The 24,880-nt window shown below is 45.6% G+C and overlaps 2 protein-coding genes and 1 pseudogene across 5 annotated transcripts in view; all 3 read left to right on the top strand.

Annotated features, from left to right (window-relative positions):
* The window catches only part of COMMD1 (copper metabolism domain containing 1), a 218,550-nt gene extending 212,301 nt beyond the window's left edge, over positions 1 to 6,249 (top strand). Inside the window, exon 4 of the mRNA XM_045979843.1 lies at positions 3,090 to 6,249. The gene's annotated coding sequence lies outside the window, so the exon portion shown is untranslated. The remainder of the gene's footprint in view (positions 1 to 3,089) is intronic.
* Positions 87 to 610, top strand: LOC123926098 (annotated as a pseudogene).
* Positions 6,250 to 22,754: 16,505 nt separating the features above from the next.
* Positions 22,755 to 24,880, top strand: part of B3GNT2 (UDP-GlcNAc:betaGal beta-1,3-N-acetylglucosaminyltransferase 2) — an 88,672-nt gene continuing 86,546 nt past the window's right edge. Inside the window, exon 1 of one of the 4 annotated variants that reach the window (XM_045979841.1) lies at positions 22,755 to 22,825. The gene's annotated coding sequence lies outside the window, so the exon portion shown is untranslated. Of the gene's footprint in view, positions 22,826 to 23,545; positions 23,795 to 24,880 lie in introns of those variants that run through there. The other 3 variants (XM_045979840.1, XM_045979839.1, XR_006815154.1) reach the window with 3 other exon arrangements.

The following is a 24,880-nucleotide window of genomic DNA, read 5'->3' as shown; positions in this document are numbered from 1 at the left end:
CTAAGACTGTTCTGAAAATAAAAATTTATTTTAAAATAAGGGAAATAGATGTGTCCCCTCTACCACCCCCAGGGAGAGAGGTCTGGTACAACTGTGCCGGGGCTAGAGGTACCTCCACACTTTGGCCTTTCAGTTTTCTCTCTTTACCCCCTACCCTCTGCAGTGTTTGAACAGAGAACTTAGTGCTGAGACTGTCTGATTGTCTAAACCCACGAGGGAAATGGTGGAAAATTCACTATCATCTCTGCCAGAAAGAGTGATTTATGGCTTTACTCTTGAGCTCCCCGTTTGGCTTTATACTATATCTTGTATGGACTATTATTCCTGAATCTTGACTAGACTCCTTAGGCTTAACCTTTTGGCCTCAGAAATACTGGGCACTTGCATTGCCTGTTTACCTCCTACAGTAATCAGCTATGTACTTTAATTTGGAGTTTACATGATGAGTACCTCTTTAGTCAACTCCATTCCTATAGGCACAGATAACTATGCTAAAAATCAACAGAAGAAGAAATACCAAGAGGCTATCTCAGCATTAAGAGAGATTGCTGTTAGTGACATAAACCAAATATTCTTTTTTGCAGCCAAAGACCTTTATGCCAAAGACTGAATTGTATTATAATGTATAAATACCCAGTATTTATTTGTGATCTTTGCTATAATGATTTTGACCATCATTATTTTGACTATATTTTATTAACACCCAGTATCAAGATGTTAAAAAAAAAGTAAGCTGAACTTTTTTTTTTTAAGATTTTAGTTATTTGACAGACAGAGATCACAAGTAGGCAGAGAGGCAGGCAGAGAGAGAGGAAGGGAAGCAGGCTCCTTGCTGAGCACAGAGTCCGGTGTGGGGCTTGATTCCAGAACCCTGGGATCATGACCTCAGCTGAAGGCAGAGGCTTAACCCATTGAGCCACCCAGGTGATTAAGTTCTGCTAACATTGAAAATGTTCTTAAATATTAGTTATTAACAGAAAGAATAAATAAAATGCTGTATTACCAAAGAAAAATGAAAAACTGAGAATGAACTGTGGATACATGTAACAACTTGGGTAGATCCTAAGGGATTACGCTGAGTGAAAAAAGCCAATTCAAGGGGCGCCTGGGTGGCTCAGTGGGTTAAAGCCTCTGCCTTCGGCTCAGGTCATGATCCCAGGGTCCTGAGATCGAGCCCCGCGTCGGTCTCACTGCTCCGCGGGGAGCCTGCTTCCTCCTCTCTCTCTCTGCCTGCCTCTCTACCTGCTTGTGATCTCTGTCTGTCAAATAAATAAATAAAATCTTTTTTAAAAAAGCCAATTCAAAAGGTTACATTTATGTTATGTAGCAATTTATATTAAATTTGGAATAACAAAATTATTGAGATAGGAAACAGATCAGTGGTTGGCAGGGGCTAGAGATGGAGGAGAGGGAGGGCATGAGTAAAACAGGTAGCAGGAAGGACACCTGTGATAATGAAACAGTTTTTATCTTAATTGTGGTGGTATTTGCATGAATCTCCACATGATAAGATTGCATAGAACTACATGCATACACAAACACACACACACACAATAATACACACACACTAAATAAGCTTTTTGCATTGTACTAATGTCATTTTCCTGTTTGTGATATGACATATGGTTATACACCACTGGGTGAAGGTAAATGGAATCTCCCATCACATATTTAAAGGCATTAGTTGCTGCTTTTATTCATTCTGTTTTAAATTGACATATAATTTATATACCACAAAATTCACCCTTTTGAAATGTACAATTCAATGGACTTTGGTATATTCATTGTCCAATTTAGTATGTTGGTCACATATATGTAACAATAGCCACTAATTCTCAAACACTTTCATCACCACAAAAGAAACGCTATCCTCAGTAGTCACTCCCCGTTTCCCCCTCCTTTATCTTCTAGAAACTACTAAGCTACTTTCTGTCTCCGTGGATTTGCCTATTCTTGAAACTTCACTTACATGGAAATACAATACGCGTTCTTTTGTGTCTGGCCTTGTTCACCAGCATGTTTTCGAGATTCATCCACACTGTAGCATGTATGAGTTTTACATTCCTTTCTATGATTGAATAATATTTCATCATATAGATATACCACATTTTGTTCATTCATTACCTAATGGACACCTAGGTGGTTTCTGCTTTTTGACTATTATGAATAATGTCGCTATACACATTTATGTACAGGTTTTTTGAAAACATTTTCAGTTTTCTTGAGTATATACCCATGAGTGGACTTTTTGGGTCAAATGATAACTCTAATTTTTTGAAGGACTGACACAGTTTTCCAAGATGCAGCCCCAGTTTACATATCCACCATCAGTGTATGAGAATTCTGATTTCTCCACATTCTTGCTAACATGTTACTGTCTTTCTTTTTTATTATGTCTATCCAAGTGGGTATGAAGTGATATTTCATTGTGGTTCTGATTTTCCATTTCCTTTTTTTAAAAGTTTATTATTTATTTGAGAGAGAGAAAGAGATTGAGAATGAGCAGGGGAAGGGACAGAGGAAGAGGGAGAGAGAGAGAATCCCAAGCAGATTCCCTGGTGAGCACAGAGCCCCACCTAGTGCTTGATCCCATGACCCAGAGATCATAACCTGAGCCCAGACCAAGAGGGGGTTGCCCAACCTACTGAGTCACCCAGATGGCCCTGATTTTCTATTTCTTAATGACTCAATTTCAGTAGCTTTTGTCTTTCTAGGAATTTATCTATGGCATCTGTGTTACCTAATGTTGGTATACAATTGTTCTTAGTTTTTGCTTACCGTCCCTTTTATTTTTGTAAAGTTGATAGTAACGTTCTCTTTTATTATTGATTTTAGTAATTTGAGTCTTCTTTCCTTTTATCTTCATCAATCTAGCTAAAGGCCTATCAATTTTATTGATTTTTCAAGAACAAACTTTTGGTTTTACTGATTTTCTCAACTGCTTTTCTATTCTATATTTCATTATTTCCTCTCTAATCTTTTTTTCCTTCCTTCCTCTTGCTTTGGGTTTAATTTGCTCTTCTTTTTCTAGTTATTTTAGGTGCGAAGTTAGGTTACTGATGTAAATTTTTTTTCTTATTTTTAAACAGGCATTTATGGCTCTGTATATTTTTTGCAACTTCATGTGAATCAAGCATTACTTCAAAATAAAATTTTTAAGGAAAAAGTATTTCTACTTTGCCAAGGGAGCTGTGTGTGGCGATGACTTGGCCATTGTATCTATCCTCAAGGAGGTTAGTCTATAGTGGAGCAAGCTACCAACAGAATGATCTGGAAGATGAGGAGATGCTGCTTGCTGCAGAGATGAGAGAAGACACTGAAGAATATCCAGGAAAACCCTCACAAAGGTACAATTGAGGGCTCGTATGAGTTGAAGAGCTATGCTTCTAGCACGGGAATTCCATTCTTAGGCCAATCCCTGACAAGGTTGTCACTTCTGTCTTCTCAGATCTTCAGGGACCACAGCTGAAGCCATTTGGGACAGGGATGGATGCACACCCTGATTAAGGCTAATATTCCTAGCTGACAGCTTTTCTCTGCAGCTCAGAATTCTTAGAGATACCCTCTCTCCTACCAAGTCATTCAAAATGTTCAAAATGTAGCTATTGACTTCCTTTATAAAAGATAGGAAGAATGGTGTTAAAACAGGAAGGGAAGGCTAGAACATTTGTTGGGGTTACTAATAATGAAAACATTTCAAAGAGTTTCCATATACCTTTAACAAACCTCCTCAACTCTACCAAACATTCACACTTTGCTTTGGGGTTCTAACACTCGTTTAATGTTTATTTTAAATCTTTTTGATTGGACAACACATTCTTTTAGTTTATAAAGAGAAATTGTACAAAGAGGTACACAGATGGAAAATCTTGTTCTTGCATCTGCCCTTTCTTTATTTCTTCCCTTTTCTTTTTTCTTTTTTTTTAAGATCTAATTGACTTTTTAAGTGAATCATGAATTGGGCAGCATCCCATCTAGCCAGTAGACGGAGCCCACCTCCTCTGCCCTTTCCAGCCCATTATTCTCATACCTCACAAACACTTACAGGGGACCATCTGTGTTTTTCTTTATGCAAACATAAACAAAATATTTTCATACCTCCACCTTTTCTCCTTCTTCCTGCCCCCCCCCCCCAACCAGCATCCTATGCATACTCTTCTGGACTTTGCATTTATCACTTAACAATGTAGCTTAGAAAGATTTCCAAATCAGAATATAGTAATGCTTTAAAAAAGAAGAAGAAGAACTTCAGCCCCCTGCCCTCCAGCATCACCTCAGACATTGCTCATGTTCCCTCTCTTTCCTATCTAACCTCAATTGTTTGAATCCCAAATTCCCCAAGCGTACCATGTTCTCTGTGCTAACAAGCTCAGGGCTTTCATAGACCCCAGGCTGTGTGACTGGAGCAAAGCCACAAACCCCCTGTGCCATCAAGACCACAGGGACACATTCAGGAGCAACAGCAACAGGGTGATGATTGCCTTAGCATGAGCGACACCCCGAAGAGATCACTCTGGGCCAAGGAGGAGAGATGATCTGGAACTAGGCCTTGTTGCCAAGCAACCCCAGAGGGGATGAAATTAACTCAGTCTGTTTTTCATGTAACTGCATCTCAAATGAAAGCTGAGGCCAGAGTTGATCCCATGCAAAATTAATAATCACCACATGATTCTTTCTTTCAAGTGGCTGTTGCCGAAAGACAGGGAACTAAAGAAACCAGTATACCCCTTTTTAAAGGGGTAAGGGGGGAAGAAAGAGAACAAATACATACAGATCCCATGTTTTTCCATTTGAGTCTTAGGTAGGAAATCAGGCCTTTCTCTCTTAGACTGCTGTTGACTCTCCCTGGTAGGAAACCTGCTTTAAAACCAGATCCCAAGTAGATGAGATAATATGCACCAAAGAGCCTATTTTTCCTAGAAGTGAGAGAAAGCTTGGATCACATGAGACCCTTTTAGTCTCCTTTTTTAGAAAATTTAAAATGCACTTTTCCCCATTAGTATGTTCAGGGAAGATAAATTATCATAAAAATAAAAATAGCTCTTCCACCTACTCTCCTTAACCCAGCACTAATGGCTGAAAGAGGAGCCCAGCTTGATATGCTCACTAACTCTTTCCCTTCAAGGGCTTATCAAATTAAAGGCAAAAGGACAGAGAAGAGTGGATTCCCCCATCCGCTGCCCCCTACTTCTGCTGCATTAATTTGGGTAAATTACCTGTTGTGGTCAGGGAGGAGCAGTGGCCTTTTCCCCCAAAGAACCTTTGATTATTGTTTTGTAGTTGTGCCATAAAGCGTAATTAAAAATAAAGCTTTTTTTAGCCAAAGAAACTAGTTTTATCTGAGAAGGAAAGCTTTCTTGCCCAGCAGAAGGTGAGACTTTGTGCTGGGCAAAGCAGCGACCAGTGGTCTTCCTCACTTCACTCTTATGCCATATATTTGCTAGTGTTGGGACAGGATATTCCTTTGTTCCCTTCTGCCACTCCACCATGTTCACAGTATACTAGGCCAGTTTGGGCAAGCCTCCTCCTCTGTGAAGCAATGAGTACCCACCGATAGAGTGGGGCAGAATGTGCTGGTACATAGAGAAAACCAGAGAGCAAAATGTACACAGTGGAGTTTTGGAAACTCAGTGAGGGTCTCAGCAGGAAACAGATGCCAAACAGATGCTTGGTGGGGAAACCACAAAGGACGGGTATTACCTGGGGCTGATCACGCTGGGTTGGAAGTCACTCCCATGCCTCAGCCTGCAGAGTGAGAGAATTGGCAGGCAGAGGGATGGGATAGAGCGGGCCACCTTACACAGTATAGCTGTCATTTGGCGGAAGGAGAGCCCTACGTCATTTGCCTCCTTTCCTCTGATTTCTGGCAAGGGCTCACCATTTGACTGAAACCCACTGGAAGTCAGAGGATCAAGAAATCCTTGAATGTAGAAACGTAACACACAGAAAACAGGAAATGCTAAACCTAGCTTCATCTGCCTGGCTTCTGGTCTATTCATTCATTCAACCAGCACTTATAGATCACCAGCTCTATGCAGGCACCGAACTAGGAGACGCAGCAGTAAGCAAGGCAGCCCTCGTGGAGCGGACAGTCCCTCTGGCCATGTCAGGCCTAGGCAAAGCTGCAAAGTACATCCAGACTGAACATTCAAGATCACAAGCCTTCCAACGTGTACCATGGTTATTGCCCGACTTTTCTTATCCCACTTCCCTCTTGGTCAGGAATAAAGATTTTCTTGTTCTATGTGTTAATTCCAGTTTAAATAAATCAACAGGGGCACCTGGCTGGCTCTGTTGGTGGAGCATGCCACTCTTGATCTCAGGGTTGTAAGTTCGAATCCCATGGGGTGTAGAGATTACTCAAAAAATAAAATCATAAATAAATAAAATGTCAAACAAGCAAAAAAAAAAAAAAAAAGAAAGAAAAAAAGATTCTCTTGTTACCATAACTACTGTTAGCATGTCTGAGTAGGCACGTGTTAAGGCATGGGTGTTAGAAGGGCACTTACGGAGGAACCCAGAAGAAGGAAGATAGCTGGGCCTGAAGCAAGACAGGAACAGAGGTAAAGTCAGGTCACAGGAGTTTCTCTGCAGGGCATGGCCTTCAAGCATCCAGTTCCTACCCATGCCTGCCTTCTGCCTCCCTGTGTACCCAGATCCTAGCTCTTCTTCCTATAGGTTTGGCTCCGCCCATCTTTCTATGCTGGCCCATTGAGGCACTGCCTAGCCAATGCAGGTGGCCCTTGGCCTAACCCCCTGTCCCGTGCTCGCTTCGGCAGCACATATACTAACCCCCTGTCCCCAGCCTAATAGTGGCCATTCCTGGGTTAGAACAGCTTGGTGCTATCTCTGAGCAGAGCGCTCTGGGGTGGGGTGGGGGGGCATCTCCCCTCTGTAGGAGACCCTGGCTATTGGCAGAGCCCCTGGCTGACATTCCCAGGGCTCCCAGTACCAGATGGCAAACTCTTAGCAGTCAAGGATCTGAGTCTTACATTGGTTTTCCAGTAGCACATGGCATTATTTCTTTTAAGTCAGTCACTTAGTCACTATTTACAGAGTAGACTGGGCATAATAACCCCTAAGTTGCAACTAGCTACCTCAACTACATCTGTTCTTGGGAATCTTAAAGCACAAAGCCATTTGACATTTGTTGAGAAGGACTTTGTTGATCCATAGGCAGCAAAGCCAACCTGTGCTGGGCTGATGAATAGACACACTGGCGAAGTGTGCATCCTGTTGGGGACAATGGCTCCCTTTTTCCTGAAATGCTTCCCAGCTGTGTGTGGCCAAGCCAGGGCTAGGTTCAGTTCCTTGTACTAAGAAATCTCTTAGTGTAGCCTGAGAGCAAGTGAGGGCACTGCCTTCCTGCTATGGTAACTCTCTTGTTCCATTTCAGCGATATGAGCTTACTGCCATTGTACAGAGAGACTGACGCCATCACCTCTTCCCAGAGCAAAGCTAGCCCTTCTGATGCAAGCATCGTACTCCATGCTGTGTATCAGAGAGTTTTCCCCTGTGATTGTTTTTGAGGGATAGGAGTCCTTTGGCTGATAATTGGCGGTATGAGCTAGAGTAAGATTGCTAGTGGCAATGTTTTTGAGGGGCACTTGGCTGGCTCAGTTGTTTAAGCATCTTCCTTAGGCTCAGGTCATGACGCCAGGGTCCTGGGATGGAGCCCCACATCGGGTTCCTTGCTCAGCGGGGAGCCTGCTTCTCTCTCTCTCCCTGTGCCCCTCCTCTAGCTCATGTTCCCTCTCTCTCTCTTTGCGAAATAAATGAATAAAATCTTTTAAAAAATGTTTTTGCGTTCTCCTACACTTCTTGCCTAGAGATTTTAAGGCAGAAAACAACTGTTTCCCTTGCAGGGGCGGTTGGCACTTTCCACATGGCATACCTTTCTAAACTAAATCCACCCATCCTTGGGAGACTTGCTCATCCAGAGACTCGGCTGGATAACAAATTGAAACAGCAGGATTGACCCTTAGGAGAGGGGAAGGTTTTAATTAACTTCATCCGAGAACTTTCCAAGGCCTTTTCAACTGTTTTTAGAATGTTGTGTTCTAAGCTACAGAGGTTTAAACCTCCTTTCTCTGGCATCTGAAAGTACTTTTAGAAGCAAAATACGAACAGCTTTTGGCCCCTGATACCAACACACACATCAGCCAGGCCTGAACCTGCCACCGAAGAGGAGAAACTGTCTCTGGGGTCTTTTTAGGGCCAGAATGGCATGTTTGACCTTAGACTTGAGAACCTGGAGGTCTTGGAACAGACTGCTTGATTGCCATCAATGCTCGAGTGGGCTCTGGGTCTTTTCCTAATGCCTAGGACTTTGGGAGACAGTCCGTGAATGTAATAACCAACCGGGCAGTATTGAATATCTAGAGAGAGGAAATGGTACCATGAGGCCTGGGCTTCCTGACGTCTTAGAGCAGAAATTACTTGTTGGGACTAATGGATCTAAAAAAAGCTAAGGGAAAGGGCACGAGAACTTTTTTTCCACCTGAAAGGATGTGCTGTACCTTTTCTCTTTTTTTCTTTTCTTTCTTTTCCTTTCTTTTCTTTTCCTCTTCTTTCTTTCTTTTCTTTCTTTCTTTTAACAGAGAAAGAGAGAGAGAAAGCACAAGCAGGGGAAGGCGCAGGCAGAGGGAGACGGAGAAGCAGACTCCCCACTGAGCAGAGAGCCCAACATGGGGCTCCATCCCAGGACCATGGGATCATGACTGGAGCCAAAAGGCAAATGCTTAAGCAACTGAGCCACCCAGGCATCCCAGAAACAGTCACATATTTTAAGAGTGAGCACCATGTTGTATCTTCCTTAGTCTTGCTTGTAACAGGCACTCGGGCATTATTTCATTAAAGTGGTTCTCCACCAAGTCATATGACTTCACCCATTCCCCAGTGTTCATTTTCTCTCTGGTTTCTGTCCTTTAACTGATCTCCCATCTCACCAAGTCAAGAAAATGCTTTCATTGTCTTTTCTATGCAAGCTGCTGCCTTGCACAGACGTTCACTTATAAACCACCAAAGGAGAACAGGAAGGGTAGGGAAAGTAGAATTGGTTTCACTTGGCATGACCTGATTCTAAGTCAAACTGGCAAAAAGCCTGTTCTACCCTAACTCTTCCTTCCCAACTGCCCACTCTCATTTAAAAATGAACAAACAAATATTTAAGAAAATTAATTAATGTTTTCTGATTATAAAAAAATAAATCCCACTTGGAAAAGAGAGTAAGACACTCTTCTCCACCCTAATACATTTAAAAAATTAATTTCCATGGTGAATTTCTGAAGCCATGCTTGGTTCTTCCTTTCCAGGGGTTTCCAGCCGAGGCAAGTGAGTAAACCTCTCTATCTGGGTCCTTGATTCCATAATTCCATCGTGGTTCCTGTAGCCCATTGAAAGTGCTTCAGTCCCAGGTCTGTGATTACATGCAGATGCTGTAATCTGTGAAGTTGCCCAGATGTTTACTTTAACCAGATTTTACTGATGAAAGTAAAGAAAGGCAGGAAATGGAGAGAGGGGCCCAGGACTGAATTCATTCTCTCTCTCTCTCTCTTTTTTAAAGGTTTCTTATTTATTTTACAGAGAGAGAGAGATACAGGCAGAGGGAGAGGGAGAAGCAGACTCCCCACTGAGCAGAGATCTGTATGCTGGGCTCGATCACAGAACCTTGGAATCATGATCTGAGCTGAAGACAGATGCTTAATGGACTGAGCCACCCAGACAACCCAAGGCTGCATCTTTTCAAGAATGGACATCTCAGGGGTGCCTGGGTGGCTCAGTGGGTTAAAGCCTCTGCCTTTGGCTCAGGTCATGTTCCCAGGGTCATGGGATCAAGACCAACATCGAGCTCTCTGCTTAGCAGGGAGCCTGTTTCCTCCTCTCCCTCTCTCTCTGCCTGCATCTCTGCCTACTTGTGATCTCTCTGTCTCTGTGTGTCAAACAAATAAATAAAATCTTTAAAAAAAAAAAAAAAAAAAAAGAATGGCCATCTCATTCTTCCATTCAGGGAAGGTTGATTGAGTCCTTTCTGCCCAGGCACTGTGCTGGGTTTTAGATGATAGAGTAGGCAACAGTCCCACTTTTTTTTTTTTTTTTTAAGATTTTATTTGTCAGAGAGAGAGAGACAGACAGAGTGCAAACAAGGGGAGCTGCAGGCAGAGGAGAAGCACACTCCTCTCTGAGCAGGGAGCCTGATGCGGGACTTGATCCCAGGACTCTTAGATCAGAACCTAAGCCCAAGGCACACGCTTAACTGATTGAGCCACCCAGGTACCCCTTGTACTGAGGTTCTATGTTTAATATCAAATAGCACTGGACTGGACCCAGAGCCCCAAGTTTGACTCCAGTAACTAGCTGTTCCCTTAAAAGAGTATCTCAGACTCTGTTTATTATATCATTTGTGAAATAATTGTTGATTTGATTATCTCTAAGTTTCTATAAATTGCCCTTACCCATAGTTTAAGAATATTTATTTGGTTAACCTATTTTCTCTCTCCACCATGGTTCCTACTCTTTCTACCTTAAAGACTTAACCAATTTTACTGTTTCTTGTTACCCAGCCCTACTGTTCTTCCCTGTAGAAAGGAGTGAAATGTTCTCTTTTCCAGTTGTTGCTGTTTGAGCAAATTCACCATCTCACTCCTTTGTCATTTTTCCTGCTCTTTCTCTGTACTCCTTCTGTTGTCTTCCCAGGCTTTTATCTGCAATGAGGCCTCACAAAAGCAGGTTTGCCTCTCTGATCTAGGGCTTTTACTGACATAATAAATTAATTAACAAGTCTTTATTGGGCAACGACAATGAACAAAGCACAGCTTAATGCTGTTTAAAAGAAAATATGAATTTAAGACATGTTCTCAGACTTGCAGAAGACAAGATCTCTGAGGCTTAGCAGCCTTCTGGTCCACCACCGACCCCCAACGCTGGTGCTGATAACCGCCCTGCCAGGCCGAAACCTTCTCTTCTCTGGGCTGTGGCATCGCTGCTCCTCGTCTTCCTCCTTCCTGTCTCACTGCCTCTTGACTTCCTTTGGCCCTTTCATTATATCTGGTTCCCAGGTGCTCTGTCCTAGGCCCTCTTCTCTTCTCAGTCTCTTCATTCCCTGACCATCTCCGCCACTCCCATGACTTCAGTTACCATCTATATGCTGATAATTCCCCCAAAATATGCATTATCATTCATATTAATGTGTCTGCAGCAGCACCTACGATCAAACACATTAACATATGGGTAGTGAAACACAGAATAAATAAAAACTAGAACTACCTTCTCAAAAATTCTAGTCAGATTTTGCCATCAAGTTAGTTTTAGTGCCTCCCATTTTCCAGAGCTACAAGGATTTTGGATTTGCACAGGATTACGGACCTGTATGAGGAGGGATGGCCTTTATCACTCCAGAGAGGGAAAAAGGATAAAGAGCTGTTTTGTACTTCCCCTTCTACAGAACAATGAGTATCTACAAGAGGTTTCTACTGCTAGAATGAGGAGTAACTACAAACTTGCTTTCTCTTGTTAAAGTAATAATAATAAAATAATAAAGTTCTGTCGCATCTTGGCTCCCCACCACACTAGTGGCATCACTATACCGGGAATTTCTCACTTAGCTGGAATGCTTAGTGTTCCTGTAACACACAGTCTCTGTACTTCCTGAATTCATATACAACACTCACACTTACAGCTTTAATCCTTCGGTATTTAATTAGGTATATAACAATGAACAAAGTAAGTTTCCCAGCTCCTTTCAGTGATGACTATTTTCATACCCTAGCATAACATTTTCTATGAGTTGGCCCAAGAGCCAGATTAGTAATGGAGTTAGAGAATGTTCAAGAAGCTAGGGGCGAGGGATGGTGGGACAGAGCAGCACTGGGAGGCTGAATAATACGTTATTTTAGTATTTTCAAGGAAAGAGAGAAAAAAATTCATGCAAATATCTCTACACCCCCCTCTTTTTGTTTTGCAAAGCCTTTTTTTGTCCAAGTCTCATTTTTGGATTAGACCCTTGTTGACTATGTCTGTTGAAGTCCTAGATAAAGGCTTATTTGTTTGACCTGTCGTATCCAGAATTGCTCTAACTGCTCGTTTTGATTTTCTTATTGTGTAGACTGCACTAAGAAGCTTGGCAGGAAGCACACTATGGAAATGTGGAACTGAACAGCTTAATGTGTGTAATTTGGGAAGTTCAGCAGATGCCAGGGCTTAGCAGGCTCCCGGCTTGTTCAAGACTAATCCTGTGGATTTTCATTCTTATGGGCATCATGCCCCGTACGTCTGAGGGCTTAGGTCCCACCCAAAATCAGTCCACACAGCCACCTCCCAGCTGTCCCACTCTTAAAAGCTAGGTTGGGAGCTGACAAAAGCTTTCCTATCACCCCTTCCTAAGAAAGTGGAAGGGTAGTGAGATCATTGGGTTCCAGGGATGGTCCTGGTAAAGGCTGATATACAGCATGTTCTCTGGACATGAGTATGGACTCCTAGCTGAGACTTTCTAGGAGACGTGGGGACTATAAATGCACATCCATCCAACCTATAGTGGATGGCATGTTGTGCCCCCCAGGTCCCTCTCCAAGACTGAAGCACTTGTTTCCCCATCTACTGGAAGGGTTCATAGCAGCCACGGTCAGCTGAGTCCTTTTCTGAGACTTCTCTGCTGAAAAGAGTCACCTTGCCCATGGTCATGTTCCCTTTCCCAAGGGCAGCTCACATCTAATATCTGGTTGATGCAGGAGTGAAAAGGCCCAGGTTTGTCATCCCAATTTCAGACAACTCTGAGACATCCCAGCACCAGAGCTCCCTGAAAGATTGAGTAGGCTTCTTTTTTCTTTTCTTTTCTTTCCCCTTTCCTTTTACTTTCCTTCCCTTTTCCTTTCCTTTCTTTTTTCTTTTCTCCTTTCCTTTTTCGCTTTCTTTTTCTTTTTTAAAGTACATGCCATGCCCAACATGGGGCCCAAACTTATGACCCCCTAGATCTATAGTCATATGTTCCACTGACTAAGCCAGCTAGGCACCCCCTTTCTGAAATGTTTGATTGTCAAGATTCTTCCATAAAGTTTCCTGGTGACCCAAACATTTTTTTTTTAACTTCTAATGCTCATTAATTTAATTTTGGCCAATCAATTAAACTCTGCTTCCTTTTTCTACAGCTTCACGGGCACAAAGTTTTTAGAGTTAATGAAATCCAAAAATGTCTCCATGCAGCTAGGGAAGGTGACTCCTAAAGGGTGCTGCCTCAGGAAAACCATGCCCTGGAATGGCTTTAGATGAGAAGCGAAGGAAATGTGATAAAAAGCATTTTAATTTGCAGAGGAACAAGGGCTTAAACCTAATGTTTGGCTCAGAAGAGGATACTAATTTTTAGAAAAATGTATTCTCTCCTTTCTGTAGTTGATTTGGAAATGTCAGTTCATAGCTGTCCCAATTTGGTGCTGAGGAAACTGCCCAGCATGGTTGTGGGTGGGAGCCTACTTGTCTGTAATTCCCTCCACCTACATGCTGTTTCTTCCTCCCTCCCTTCCTTCCTTCCTTCCTTCCTTCCTTTCCTTCCTTCCTTTCTCTTCTTCTTTCTTTCTTTCTTTTGCTAGTTGAGGTCTAATTTATTAAAGTGCACAAATTCAAAGTGTACAGTGTGGGGGTACCTGGGTGGCTCAGTCGGTTAAGTGTCTACCTTCGGCTCAGGTCATGATCCCAAGGTCCTGGGATCAAGTCCCACATCAGGCTCCCTGCTCAGCAGGAAGACTGCTTCTCCCTTTGACCTTCTCCCCTCTTGTGCCCTCTCTCTCTCTCTCTCTCTCCCTCTCTCTAATAAATGAATAAAATCTTAAAAAAAAAAAAGTGTACAGCATGGTAAATTTTGACAATGGTGTGTTCCCTTTTAGCCATCATTCCAATCAACAGATGGAATATTTCTCTCATCTCAGAAAGTTCCCTTACACCTCTTTTAACTTAATTCCCTTCTTGTCCCTGGGGCAACTGGTGTTCTGATTTCTATCACCATAGGTTAGTTTTTACCTGTTCTTGTACTTCATGTCTATTCTTTTATGTATGACTTCTTTCACTCAACATGTTTTGAGATTTATCCACCTTGTTACATGTATCCTGCTTCCTTTTTAAGACAATCCACGGGCATGCTAGTTTTTTGCCTTAAGCATCTTTGCTGCAAGCATTTCCTCCATATGAGTTATTGGCTGTAAGACAATTTTGACATAAAAGATAAAATGGCAAAAAATAAAAGGACATCCATTAAAAAGAACATAATGAAACTTGGAAAATGAATAGATTTAAAAGACTTTATTGCAAAATATGAGATACTTGAATACATTCAAAATGTATAATGTTGATTCATGGCAATACTGCACCAACAACTGATTTTATTTTGAGGATTGTACCTAAGTAGTTGTCTTCAAAGTCTTTCATTCGGAGAATTATTATTATTATTATTACTATTTTGCTCGATTTGTTTCCCGTTTTTTGCTAAGATTTCTCCCTTCATTAAGAGAGGCATCAGATTCCAAGTACTGTGCATGGGCAAATGCACATCTGTAACTGGGCTTCCTATGATGTGGTGCAAGCCTTCCATACTGCTGTTTGTTCTTGGTATACTGTCACTTGTCCACGATTAGAGGTCCCAGAGTTCTAGGGAAATGTGGGTTCAAAACTATATGCCACCATATAGACCATATAGACCATTATGCCATTATGAGAGCTAAGATTTACATCATGTAAAAATGGTAGGGGCGCCTGGGTGGCTCAGTGGTTTAAAGTCTCTGCCTTCGGCTCGGGTCATGATCCCAGGGTCCTGGGGTCGAGCCCCACTCAGGTTCTCTGCTCCACAGGGAGTCTGCTTCCTCCTCTCTCTCTCTCTCTGCCTGCCTCTCTGCCTACTTGTAATCTTTGTCTGTCAAATAAATAAGTAAAATCTTAAAAAAAAAAAAGAGAGAGAGAGAGAGGATTGCCTCGAGAAATGAAACCAAACTGTCAAACAAACCAGACTGTCAACCAATTACTTTTTTTTTAATCTTTTTAAAAAAGATTTTAAAAGAGGGGCACCTGGGTGGCTCAGTGGATTAAGCCGCTGCCTTCGGCTCGGGTCATGATCTCAGGGTCCTGGGATCGAGCCCCACATCGGGCTCTCTGCTCAGCGGGGAGCCTGCTTCCCCCCCTCTCTCTGCCTGACTCTCTGCCTGCTTGTGATCTCTCTCTCTGTCAAATAAATAAATAAAATCTTAAAAAAAAAAGATTTAAAAAGATATTTTATTGGTTTATTTTAGAGAAAGAGAGAGAGAGAGGGAGGAGGGGGCAGAGAGGAAGGGAGAGGGATAAGCAGACTCCACACCCAGCATGGGGCTCCAACTTACAACCCTGAGATCAGGAGTCATATGCTCTACCAACTAAACCAGCCAGGTACCTCTACTTTTTAATCTTTAATGGCAAAATTGCCTTATTGCTACTTAGTTATTTGACAGAAATGCTCACAACAAAGATGTCTACAGCAAAGACGCTGACAGTGAAAGTAACTGGAACCATCTGTGGGGTCCACTGCTCTCTGATTCCTCTGTCATACTTAAGATAAAGGCCCTGCCCCTCCTGGTGATGGTTTTGCTGACACATCTTGCCAAGTGAGTTTCAACAGTCACTGGGTCCTAAAAGACCAAGCTGGCGGCTCCTCCCAGGTAGAGCCCATTGATTTTCTTGTTCTCAGTTGTGATGCTGGTTAATGATATCCAAACACTTTGGAATGAAGATAGAGTAGCCATTCCTCTTGTGGGCTCCCAGGACAAATGTTGATAATCCCTAAGATTTATGCCAAGATACCACCTGTACTTCATCCTGATGAAGCCTTGGTCCCACTGTCAAGGCCAAGGGTGAAACAAACTTAGTAAGCACCAATTATCTATAGTTACTTGGTCATAAATAAACTTATTTTCCCTTCTTGGGAACTCTTCAAGATAGATTTTGCTCTATCCATGAGGACACAGAGTGGGATTTGAACTTGGGTTTGCAGATCTCCATATCATGATTTTTCGCCACCAGCAGCCAAGACTTAGGGTCCTGTATCCATCTGAGGTGGCACCTGGCTATCTGAAGGTAACAGACCTCACCGTTATACCCGTATCTGGATGGCTGAACAACTGGGAAGGACTTGAAGCTTTGCATACTTTCTTTTTCAGTAAGAGCCAACTGGAGTTGGCAGACGAATCTTCATTTTTCAGAAATGTTCTCTGTTCTCCTTAGCCAAGCAGCTGTGACCTTTGGTAAAGGTCAGCAGATCTTTGTTATGCCCCTTGCAAATCACTGTTTTGTAACAGTTGTGTTTACAACTGAGCCGGTTTCCAGACCTGGGGTAGCTAGCGGGATGATGCCAGCAATGAGGCATTAGGCTCTCTAATAGGCTTATGCCTTGATAATCATTTTAATGGCACTGTCTCGTGCTTGATGCTTCAATTATGGGCCTCTCCTCTTGAATATAATTTTGCAGTTTGATAATAATTACAAGTATGATTTTGCATTTCTCTTTAATGAGAGTTCCATTCCCCAAACAATATTATGACCCTAACAGAGATGGCTATTTGTGCCCCTTCAATTTACTGACCTTATACGACATCATGCACAGGCTAGTCTTTACTCACCTGGAAATTCTAGATTCTTCTAGCATCAGGATTCTGTGGGAGATGGAGCAAATCCCCAGGGAATCATAACATTGATTTCTGATATCTGCATCTGATAATGAGGTTTTATGTCTTTCTGCTGTTGCAAAGTCAAAGTAATCTTGGGATACAAGGTCTGCTTCAGGCTGGTGATTTTTAACCTGTGACTTAACTGACCAACATTCAAGAGATTATCTCTAGTATCAGGTGTTTGGCCTCCCAAAACCTACTTTTCAGACCTCATTTTTTCTCATTTGTCAGTTTCAAGGGATTTGGACTGGAGCTCCAAGAATTCTAGTGCCAAGATTCCATACTTTCCATCAGTAATTAATATTTTAGCTATTGACAGAGGGGCCTGTTGTTTATGGCCCCAACTGGGACTAACAGATTCACAAAACACTGCTGTCCTTCTGGAGCAACCCAAGTCCATAGCATATACAACATTTAGGGATTTCTGCTGTGGCTGCTGCCGTGTCTGCCTGCCCCTGAAGCATGATGGGATCTTTTCCAGATCTGTGCGAAAGGGAGGAGGGAACTACAGAGCTTGGGCACCAACCAGGCTAGTTCCTGAGGAGGGAGGCCTTCGTTATGAACCATGTCCAGAGGGCTTCAGGAGTTGACTCCCGTGGCTCTGATACAGCCACAGAAGCTGAAGTCATCTCTGGCCTGCAGGTCTCGGGCTCTAGGGCGGCAGCTCTGTGGGGTGGTATCCGAATGGTGGGTTTATGGGTACTCCTAGGCCATGAAGCAGAGGCAGTAAAGAGTAAAGGAGACAGGTGTGGGGCCGGTGCTGGGCTTTGATTTGGTTGTCATGCAGGTCCCCCAGGCTGGCTGGGTACAGTGAGGCAAACAGCAGCATTTCTATTCCAAAGCCTGTGGTCTGGCCAGGCAAAAATGCTAGACGCGTGCTGGCACCAAGGATGGTCCAGGAAATTTGCTGAAGATCAACCTCTGTTTCTTCACCAGGCAAACAGGGGACAAGGGAGACCTAAACATGAGAGGCCCAGGGCAAAGAACATAAGTGTTGCTGTGTCGCCCAGACTGCCCAGCCACCCTGGGGGGCGGGGGGGTGGAGGCGCACACACAGGACAGTAATTGAGAAGGTGCATGACTATCGGGGTGACAACAGGCTGGGCAGCAGGGGTGCCAAAAGAGCATCTGTGACCTAGAAGATTTTTGCAAACCCATGTCAGACTGCCAGACTGACAGGCTTTGCAGCCACAAAGGAACGGGCACTTGCCAGTATTCTCCACAGCTTCAGTGAGTAGCCTGGGTGCCTTTCACCCCACCTTCTCCAGGAAGCCTCCCAGACTTTCCCAAGTCTGGCTAATTGTTCTCTTTTCTGATCTCAGAGTTCTTACTGTCTGCACCTTACAATTTAGCACTTAATCAGACACAGCTGTGCATTCCTCTCTAATTGTTTTGGGTGTGTTTGTCCTGTCTCTGGGCAAGATTACAGCTTCCTCCAGAGCAGAGACTCACAGTCTTTTGGGGAGGGCTCCTGGGAGAGATATGGATGTAGGTGAGGGCGTTCTGGACAAGGGAAATCACTCACATCCCTACAGTGATTTACAGTTTAGAAAGGGCTTTTTTTTTTTTTTTTTTAACTAATCTCTACACACAACATGGGGCTCAAGCTCATGACCCCAAGATCGAGGGTCACGTGCTTTACCAACAGAGCCACCAGGTGCCCCTAGAAAGTGCTTTTACTTAAGTTTTTGTCTCCACTCTTTATAATTGCCCTGAGAAGTGTGTGTGTTTTAGCGTCTACAGACAATGAAACTGAGACAGGAGAGGTCAACAACCTGCCTGAGGAAGAGGCAAGGTGAGTAGCAGAGGTGAGATAAGCCTGGGATTCCTGACTTGTGGCCAGAGTCCCGTAAGAGCTCGTGTGTTGACAGCAAAGTCTCTAGTGGAGAAGAGGAGGAAGGAAAAGGGAGGCCTCACATGCCTTTTCCTGATGGAAATCTTGAGGCAAAACAAGTGAGGGGGATGTTGCCTTGGCTTATAGAGCTATGGGGTCGGGCTTCACAGAGACCACTCATTTCTCTTTCCATTATCATTCTCTCATGGATCCTCTAAGCCACCATCCGGTACAATCCTTTGCTTTTCCTGGCATCTGACCTCCCACTTCTACTCACTCCCACCCTCCAAATCTTTTTATGTAATCCTCTGGGACTGTAGACTTCAACAAGCAAACCGAATTGAAGGTTGCTCCATCTACCCTTCCATATATCTTTAAGCTCTACTCAGAATGAAATCCCACCTTCTTTGCTTTTCCTGAAGCTCTAGGAGATGAAGGTGTTCACTTTTTCATCTGTGTGTCCCCCAGGGCCCAGAGGTGGGGTTAGTCCTCTCTCTCTGATTATTTCTCCTCCACCTCTTGTAAACACTCTTATTCCTCCACTTTTGAGGAGAACACTGCTAGCCATATTCCCTCTTCCTTTTTGGTGGTTCCCATTTCCGACCTCCTGGTCCCTCCTCCTTCTCACTTTCTTAAGACTTTAGCTCCCAGCTCCATAACCTTCACACTATGACCCTGACTTTAATTCCTGCCCATATCTTCCTGGGTGGCTTCACTGCCCACATGGATGACCTATCCAATACCCTGCCTCTCAGTCCCTTGGTGGCCTCATATTCTCCAGTGACTTTCTCCTCTACTCTCCCCTATCATATCCTGGCCTCACCATGATCTAAAGCTCTCCATCTCCTGAACCACTAACTTAAGCATCCAGACTGCTGACCCAAGTCAGCAACCTCCTCTCCTTCCAACATGACTAAACATTGACTCCTTTGACACCTCCAGCCCATTGATTTCTGTCCTTTCTCTCTTATCATTCATCATGTCAACCTCACCTTTGCCAAGGTTCTCAATTTCTTGGCAAAAGGAATTTGCTCCTCTTCCCACCTGAGCAGACACCTGAGCTCTGCTGGAGGAAATCACACAGGGGAGCCAAAGGGTACCTTATAAGTTCACACCACCAACCTCAAGTGGGTTGCATGCTGCCTTGCCATGCTGCCTTATCATCTTGCCACCTCCCAACCTGCCCACTTTCCGCAATGACTCTGTCACACCTTCTCCACTCTCTTCAAATCTGTCAGCTCTCCCTGCCCAGCCCCAGCCTCCTGTGTGTCACAGAGCAAGAAAAAGTTATCCTGTGGAAGGATTCTATGTCCCACACCAAACCTGCCTACTTCAGTCCTCCTCTAACTTCCTCCCTCCCGTTAAAATAGGGGAGGTAGCCTCCTGCATGAGGTTAACCTTCCCACCCATACTCTGGTTCTGTCCTCTCCCATGGTCACAGGAAACTTTATTGTCCATTGTTCTCTCACTGCTATACCTTCATCTTCCTCTTCTCTATAGGATCCTCCATATGGGCATTTAAATACACTCAAGTGATTCTATCCTAAACCCACTGCTGACGTAACATTTCCTCTCCAGCTGTTTCTCTCTCTGACCCTTCAAACCTTTCTGTCTGCATGAAGTACCTTTCTTCATTTCTTCACCTCTCACTCACTCCTCAATCCACTACAGTCTATCTCTTTGCCCTTCACTGTACGAGTCACTGCTCTGTGAAAGTCCCAGTGACACCAAGGTCAGTCAATCTAGTGGCTGTTTAGTCTTCATTTCCCTTGGGTCTCTCAGCCATTTTGAGTGTTGTTGACTACTGCCTCCTTATTATATGTTCTTTCCCTGGGAAATCCCTACCTCCCCAAGCTCCTAATTTTCTTCCTACCTCTCTGGCAACTGCTCCACTTCATCTGCCAGTAGTTTGCCTCTGTCCAGTCTTTAGGTAAATCCTAGACCCTCTTCCGGTCAAGCTCTATACTCTCCTGGGAGACCACCTTATTCTCCTGGCTTGATTACCAGGATTACTACTTCTGTTTCAGCCTCCCCTCAGAGAACAGGACCCTACAACCAACAACCTTCTCAGCATCTTCCCTTGGACACCTCACAGGCACCTCAGACCCACCTTCACCAAATGTGAACCTTGGGAAGGTTCTCTCAATTCTCTTCCCTGAGAGTCCCCCAACTGAGAAAATGGCACCACTGTCCCTCTGGTTGAAGAAACAGAGAAGTGGGAGTTTTCCTTGATTCCTCCCTAATTAAGCAATCACCAAATCCTGCTGGTATTCTTCTCTCCATTTGCTTTACCACTTAAATAAACAGCCCTTTCATTTATATTTTAGCAACAGTCTCCCAATTATCCCTCAACCCCCTTTTTCCCCTCTACCCTATTCCTTCTTCACATCTGGTCAGAGTGATCTTATAGAAAATGGTATTCTAGGCCCTGCAAAATGCAGCCCCTGCTTACCTCTCCAACTTCTCCCTCAACCACATCCCCCTTGCAGTATAAACCAGCCAGGAACTCTGTTCCACTCATCTCTTTGCCTGAGTAAATCCTGCTCACCCTTCAGAGCTCAACTCAAATGTCACCTCCTCCTGGACTCCCCCAAATGGTCCCACCACCGCGTACTTCTGCAATTGTCAGTTATATAATTGACAGTGCATTGAATTGTGAAGCTGTCTCTCTCCAGCCAAACTGTGAGCTCCGAGAGGGAAGAGTTTGTCTCATGGTCACCACTCCAGTGTGAACACATATTTGTTAAATAAATAAGTAATACATCTTTACCTACTGACGATGGACCCAGGCCCCAACCCAAGAGTAAAGACTACAGCCAAGTGGGTGTGGATCTTAGTGTTGAGTAATTCCCCCAAAGGAACAGTGTTAACTGTTATAGATAACACTCCCAGCTGCATTAATTAATGGCAGGATGGAGAGAATGCCCTTATTTTTAAATTTTGGGACCTGGGCAGGTACAAAGGACACGAGCTTAATTTCCTTGTTGGATCCCAACTTACGCTGTAGCAGTTCCTTTACTAAAAACTCCTTGGCAGGCAGCTGAAGGTATGTCTGTGGCTACCCGGTACCCATTTAAAGGGAAGATACACGTGCATGTAGAAACAGTATGTCAATCTGACAGCACAGAAAAATTCTCAGATGTCAGGCTTGCCCCACCACAGCATGTAATCAGAACAGCAGCCTAGAGATATCTTTATTTAAACCAAGGAACATGTACTCAGGAATAATTACTTTGCTGTAGAATGAAAGCAGAGGCTTCATTTGTTTATTAATTTATACTTTCTCCAGAGTTCTTGAAGGATTTTTAATTTCTATATTTCTTTAAAAATGTTTTATTAGCTTTCTAAATTGTGATAGTTAATATAACTGGAAAAATACAAAATGCAGAGTCAGTATAAGGGTATAAAATTCATCTCCCTCCTTCCCACACTCCAATCCCACACTTGGGATACCCGTGGTTCGCAGTCAGTGTGCATCCTTTTTGTTTTTCTATGAATATCCAAAATCCAATTTGTATCTTGAACTTTCATGTTTCAGTCTTAGGAGAATCATGGGATCAACATAAAAGCAAAAAGGTCTGAAGGCTGAAAATAAAAAATTTCCCAGGTCTGACTCCGAATCCCTGTTTCTAAAAGTGTGTACCCACGCGGCTCAGTGCATCCAGCTGCAAGATATTCTTTTGCTCGGAGCTTGGATCAGAGTAAGGGCCCACAGTCGAAAAGGCTGAACTCCTAGGTGCCCCAAATCCCTATATTTACATTTCTTTCCCCTTCGGCTAATTCCTCTTCAGAAAGCCTTCTGAAAAATGCACATATTTGAAGGTGGAGTGTCCTTAATTGCCGGGTCTGGTCGGTCTGGTCATGTAAAGGGGATCTCTTTCTTCCCGAAGAGATAAGGACGAACAGACGGAGGTGCTTTCTGATGGGCCTCGGGCCAAGCCTGCCTCCCCACGGAGCACGCGCGTGACAAGCCCGACCTTTCAGACCTGCGCAACCTCCCCATCCGGTTGCGCTAGGCTTACCTGGGGCCCCCAAACTTGGGTTCAGAGTCAGGGACTCACCTTAGAATGCAGTGCTCTAGAGAGCCAGCAGGGGCGCTGGGCTGAGGGTGCGTCTGTGGTTCCAGGTGTTTCGACCGGCGGGTGTCTTAGACGCCAAGTCCTCACCCGGTAGTGGGGAGCCGAAGGTGTGTGTCAGAGTTCAGCTCCTAGGTGTCTGCCCTGCCCCTCTGGGCGGCGGCGCGGGTTGAAGGCGCAGCGTCTGGACACCTTGCATTTCTGGCTTCCAAGACGCGCGTGGAACCTCGAGGAAATTCTCTGTAAGACACCACAAGGAGGAGAACTAAAACTTCCCCTCACCAGTTCCTGGGCAGCTTCGCAAATTCGAAGATCGGGTGGCAGTGCCAAGTAGGGCACCAGTGTAGGCCTTGGGCTCTACGGCGTTATTTGTGGGATCTAAGAGGTGGCGGCAAGTATTGGGTGGGCAGAGAGCAATGGTCAAGTCCCACTTTGGCCCTGGTTCCCCCTTCCCCAGTGGAACTCCGGGTTTTGCAGGGGCGCACGCACCCAAACACTGGAACGCCGGCTGTGGTCCAGTCTAGGCCCAGTCACAAACTGGTTCTGACTGGAAAAGGTCACTGGGTCCTACCCAGGCTATAGGCTTAGTCCCCCAACATTAGGCGCACCGCAAGAGGGGCGACCTGCAGTTGGAGAGGCTTCGGTTAGACCGGGGTTGGAATAGGGTCGACCTGTCCTGTTCTTCCGAGGAGGTCTACTTCCTAGGGGTCCCTTCCCCCAGTTTAACCCTTTACTTTCCACGTGTGGACCTGGAGGCGCCGGAGGGTCTCTGGAAGCTAGGAGGAGCACCAGCCTGGGCGAATCTCGGGCGCCAACTGGCAGACAGGCTGGAGCTCGGCCTTCCCCAAACTTGGGGCGCCGGGCTGCGGGCCGGGCTGGGCGGTGACGTGAGGGGTGGTGCCGGGCCTGATTGGCGCGCCGGGCGGGGGCGAAGGCGGGGCCGGACCCGGGCGCCCAGAGGCGGCGGCGGCGGCGCCGGGAGCTGGAGCCGGGAGTGAGAGTCGCAGTGGCGGTGGCGGCAACAAGTGCCGGAGACAAGCGGTGCCGGTGACTCCCCCGCCGCCGACACCCCCGGGCCGCCCGTCGCGGAGCCACGTATGGAGCGGGAGCGGCGGCGGTCGCCGGGCTGAGCCGCGCCGAGCGGCCGGGACGTGGATGCGGCCGGGATCTCCCGCCCCCGCCCCGCTGAGCAGGAGCTGCTCCCGGACAAGGTAGGGCCGGGGCGGGTGTGCGCTCGCGCCCCCTCCCGCCCCTCTTCCCCTACCCCAGCGTCTCCCCCAGCCCGCGCCACCTCCTTTCCATCTCTGCTTCGCGCTTCCCCCTGCTCCGCACTGACTCCTCTCCCGCGCAGTCCCGGTCCTCGCCGGTTCCGGCTTCGTACCGGCGCGCCCCAGGAGAAAACCGTTCCCGGGTGGCTCCCGCCGCATTTAGGCGTCCCCCGCTTCCCTCCAGCTTCCTTACCCAGGAGGAGGATAGCGAAACCAGGAGCAGTATGTCTTTTTAGTCTCTTGCCCTGTTTCACCCCCACCCCCACGGGGCCCTGGGACATCCCCCCTCCTCGCTGCACCCCAACTTCCGGGGGAGCCCGCGCGGGGGTGATGCAGGCATCGGGAAGGGGCGCCCGCCTGGGGCCGGCGTCCTCACCTGGCTTCCACCGGCGTTTTGGGGAGGGGCCCGGCTGAGATTTCTCACTCGCACCCCGTCACCCCACCCTCACACTGCGCTGGTCTCGGTTGCCGCATGGGGAGATCAGGTGTTTTGTGAGCCAAAGAGCCGCCCGCCGCCGCTCCCCACCCCCATCTGCCTACCGCTGCCACCTCCGGGTCCCCAAAGGCTGGTTTCTGTGCAACTTAGGGAGAACCTTTCGCGTTGACCTCTAAAAAATTGTTTCACGCCGCCGGCGTTGAATGATTAACTAGGCTGCTTGTCTGAGACCTGGGGAGGGGGATGGGTGGGTGCTGCCCGGAGCCGGTGAGGCAGGCCTTGGCCAAACACCTCGCTGGAAGGGTGGGCGTGGGGGCGCTCGGTGGGACCCCGCGGCCGGAGATCCTGGAGGCTGTCCCGGAACGGCAGGTGGACCCTCCTGGAGGTAGTAAAATCAAGTCACCTTAATATTCAGGCCACGGTATTTTTCATTTAGGACCGGGGAGCCCCAGAACCCATTACCTCCCTACAAGTGTCAGGGCATGAAAGCTTATCTCTGAGATTAATACATTGTAAGCAAGCCCGGGTGGCGAGGAGGCTCCCTCTCCCGCTTCAAACTCAGGGATGGGGTGTTTGTCTTTGCTCCCCTATCA

Source organism: Meles meles, chromosome 15 (assembly GCF_922984935.1).
Source record: "Meles meles chromosome 15, mMelMel3.1 paternal haplotype, whole genome shotgun sequence".
Classification (NCBI taxonomy): domain Eukaryota; kingdom Metazoa; phylum Chordata; class Mammalia; order Carnivora; family Mustelidae; genus Meles; species Meles meles.
Note: the sequence above shows the minus strand (reverse complement) of the source record. Positions and strands in the feature narration are given on the sequence as shown.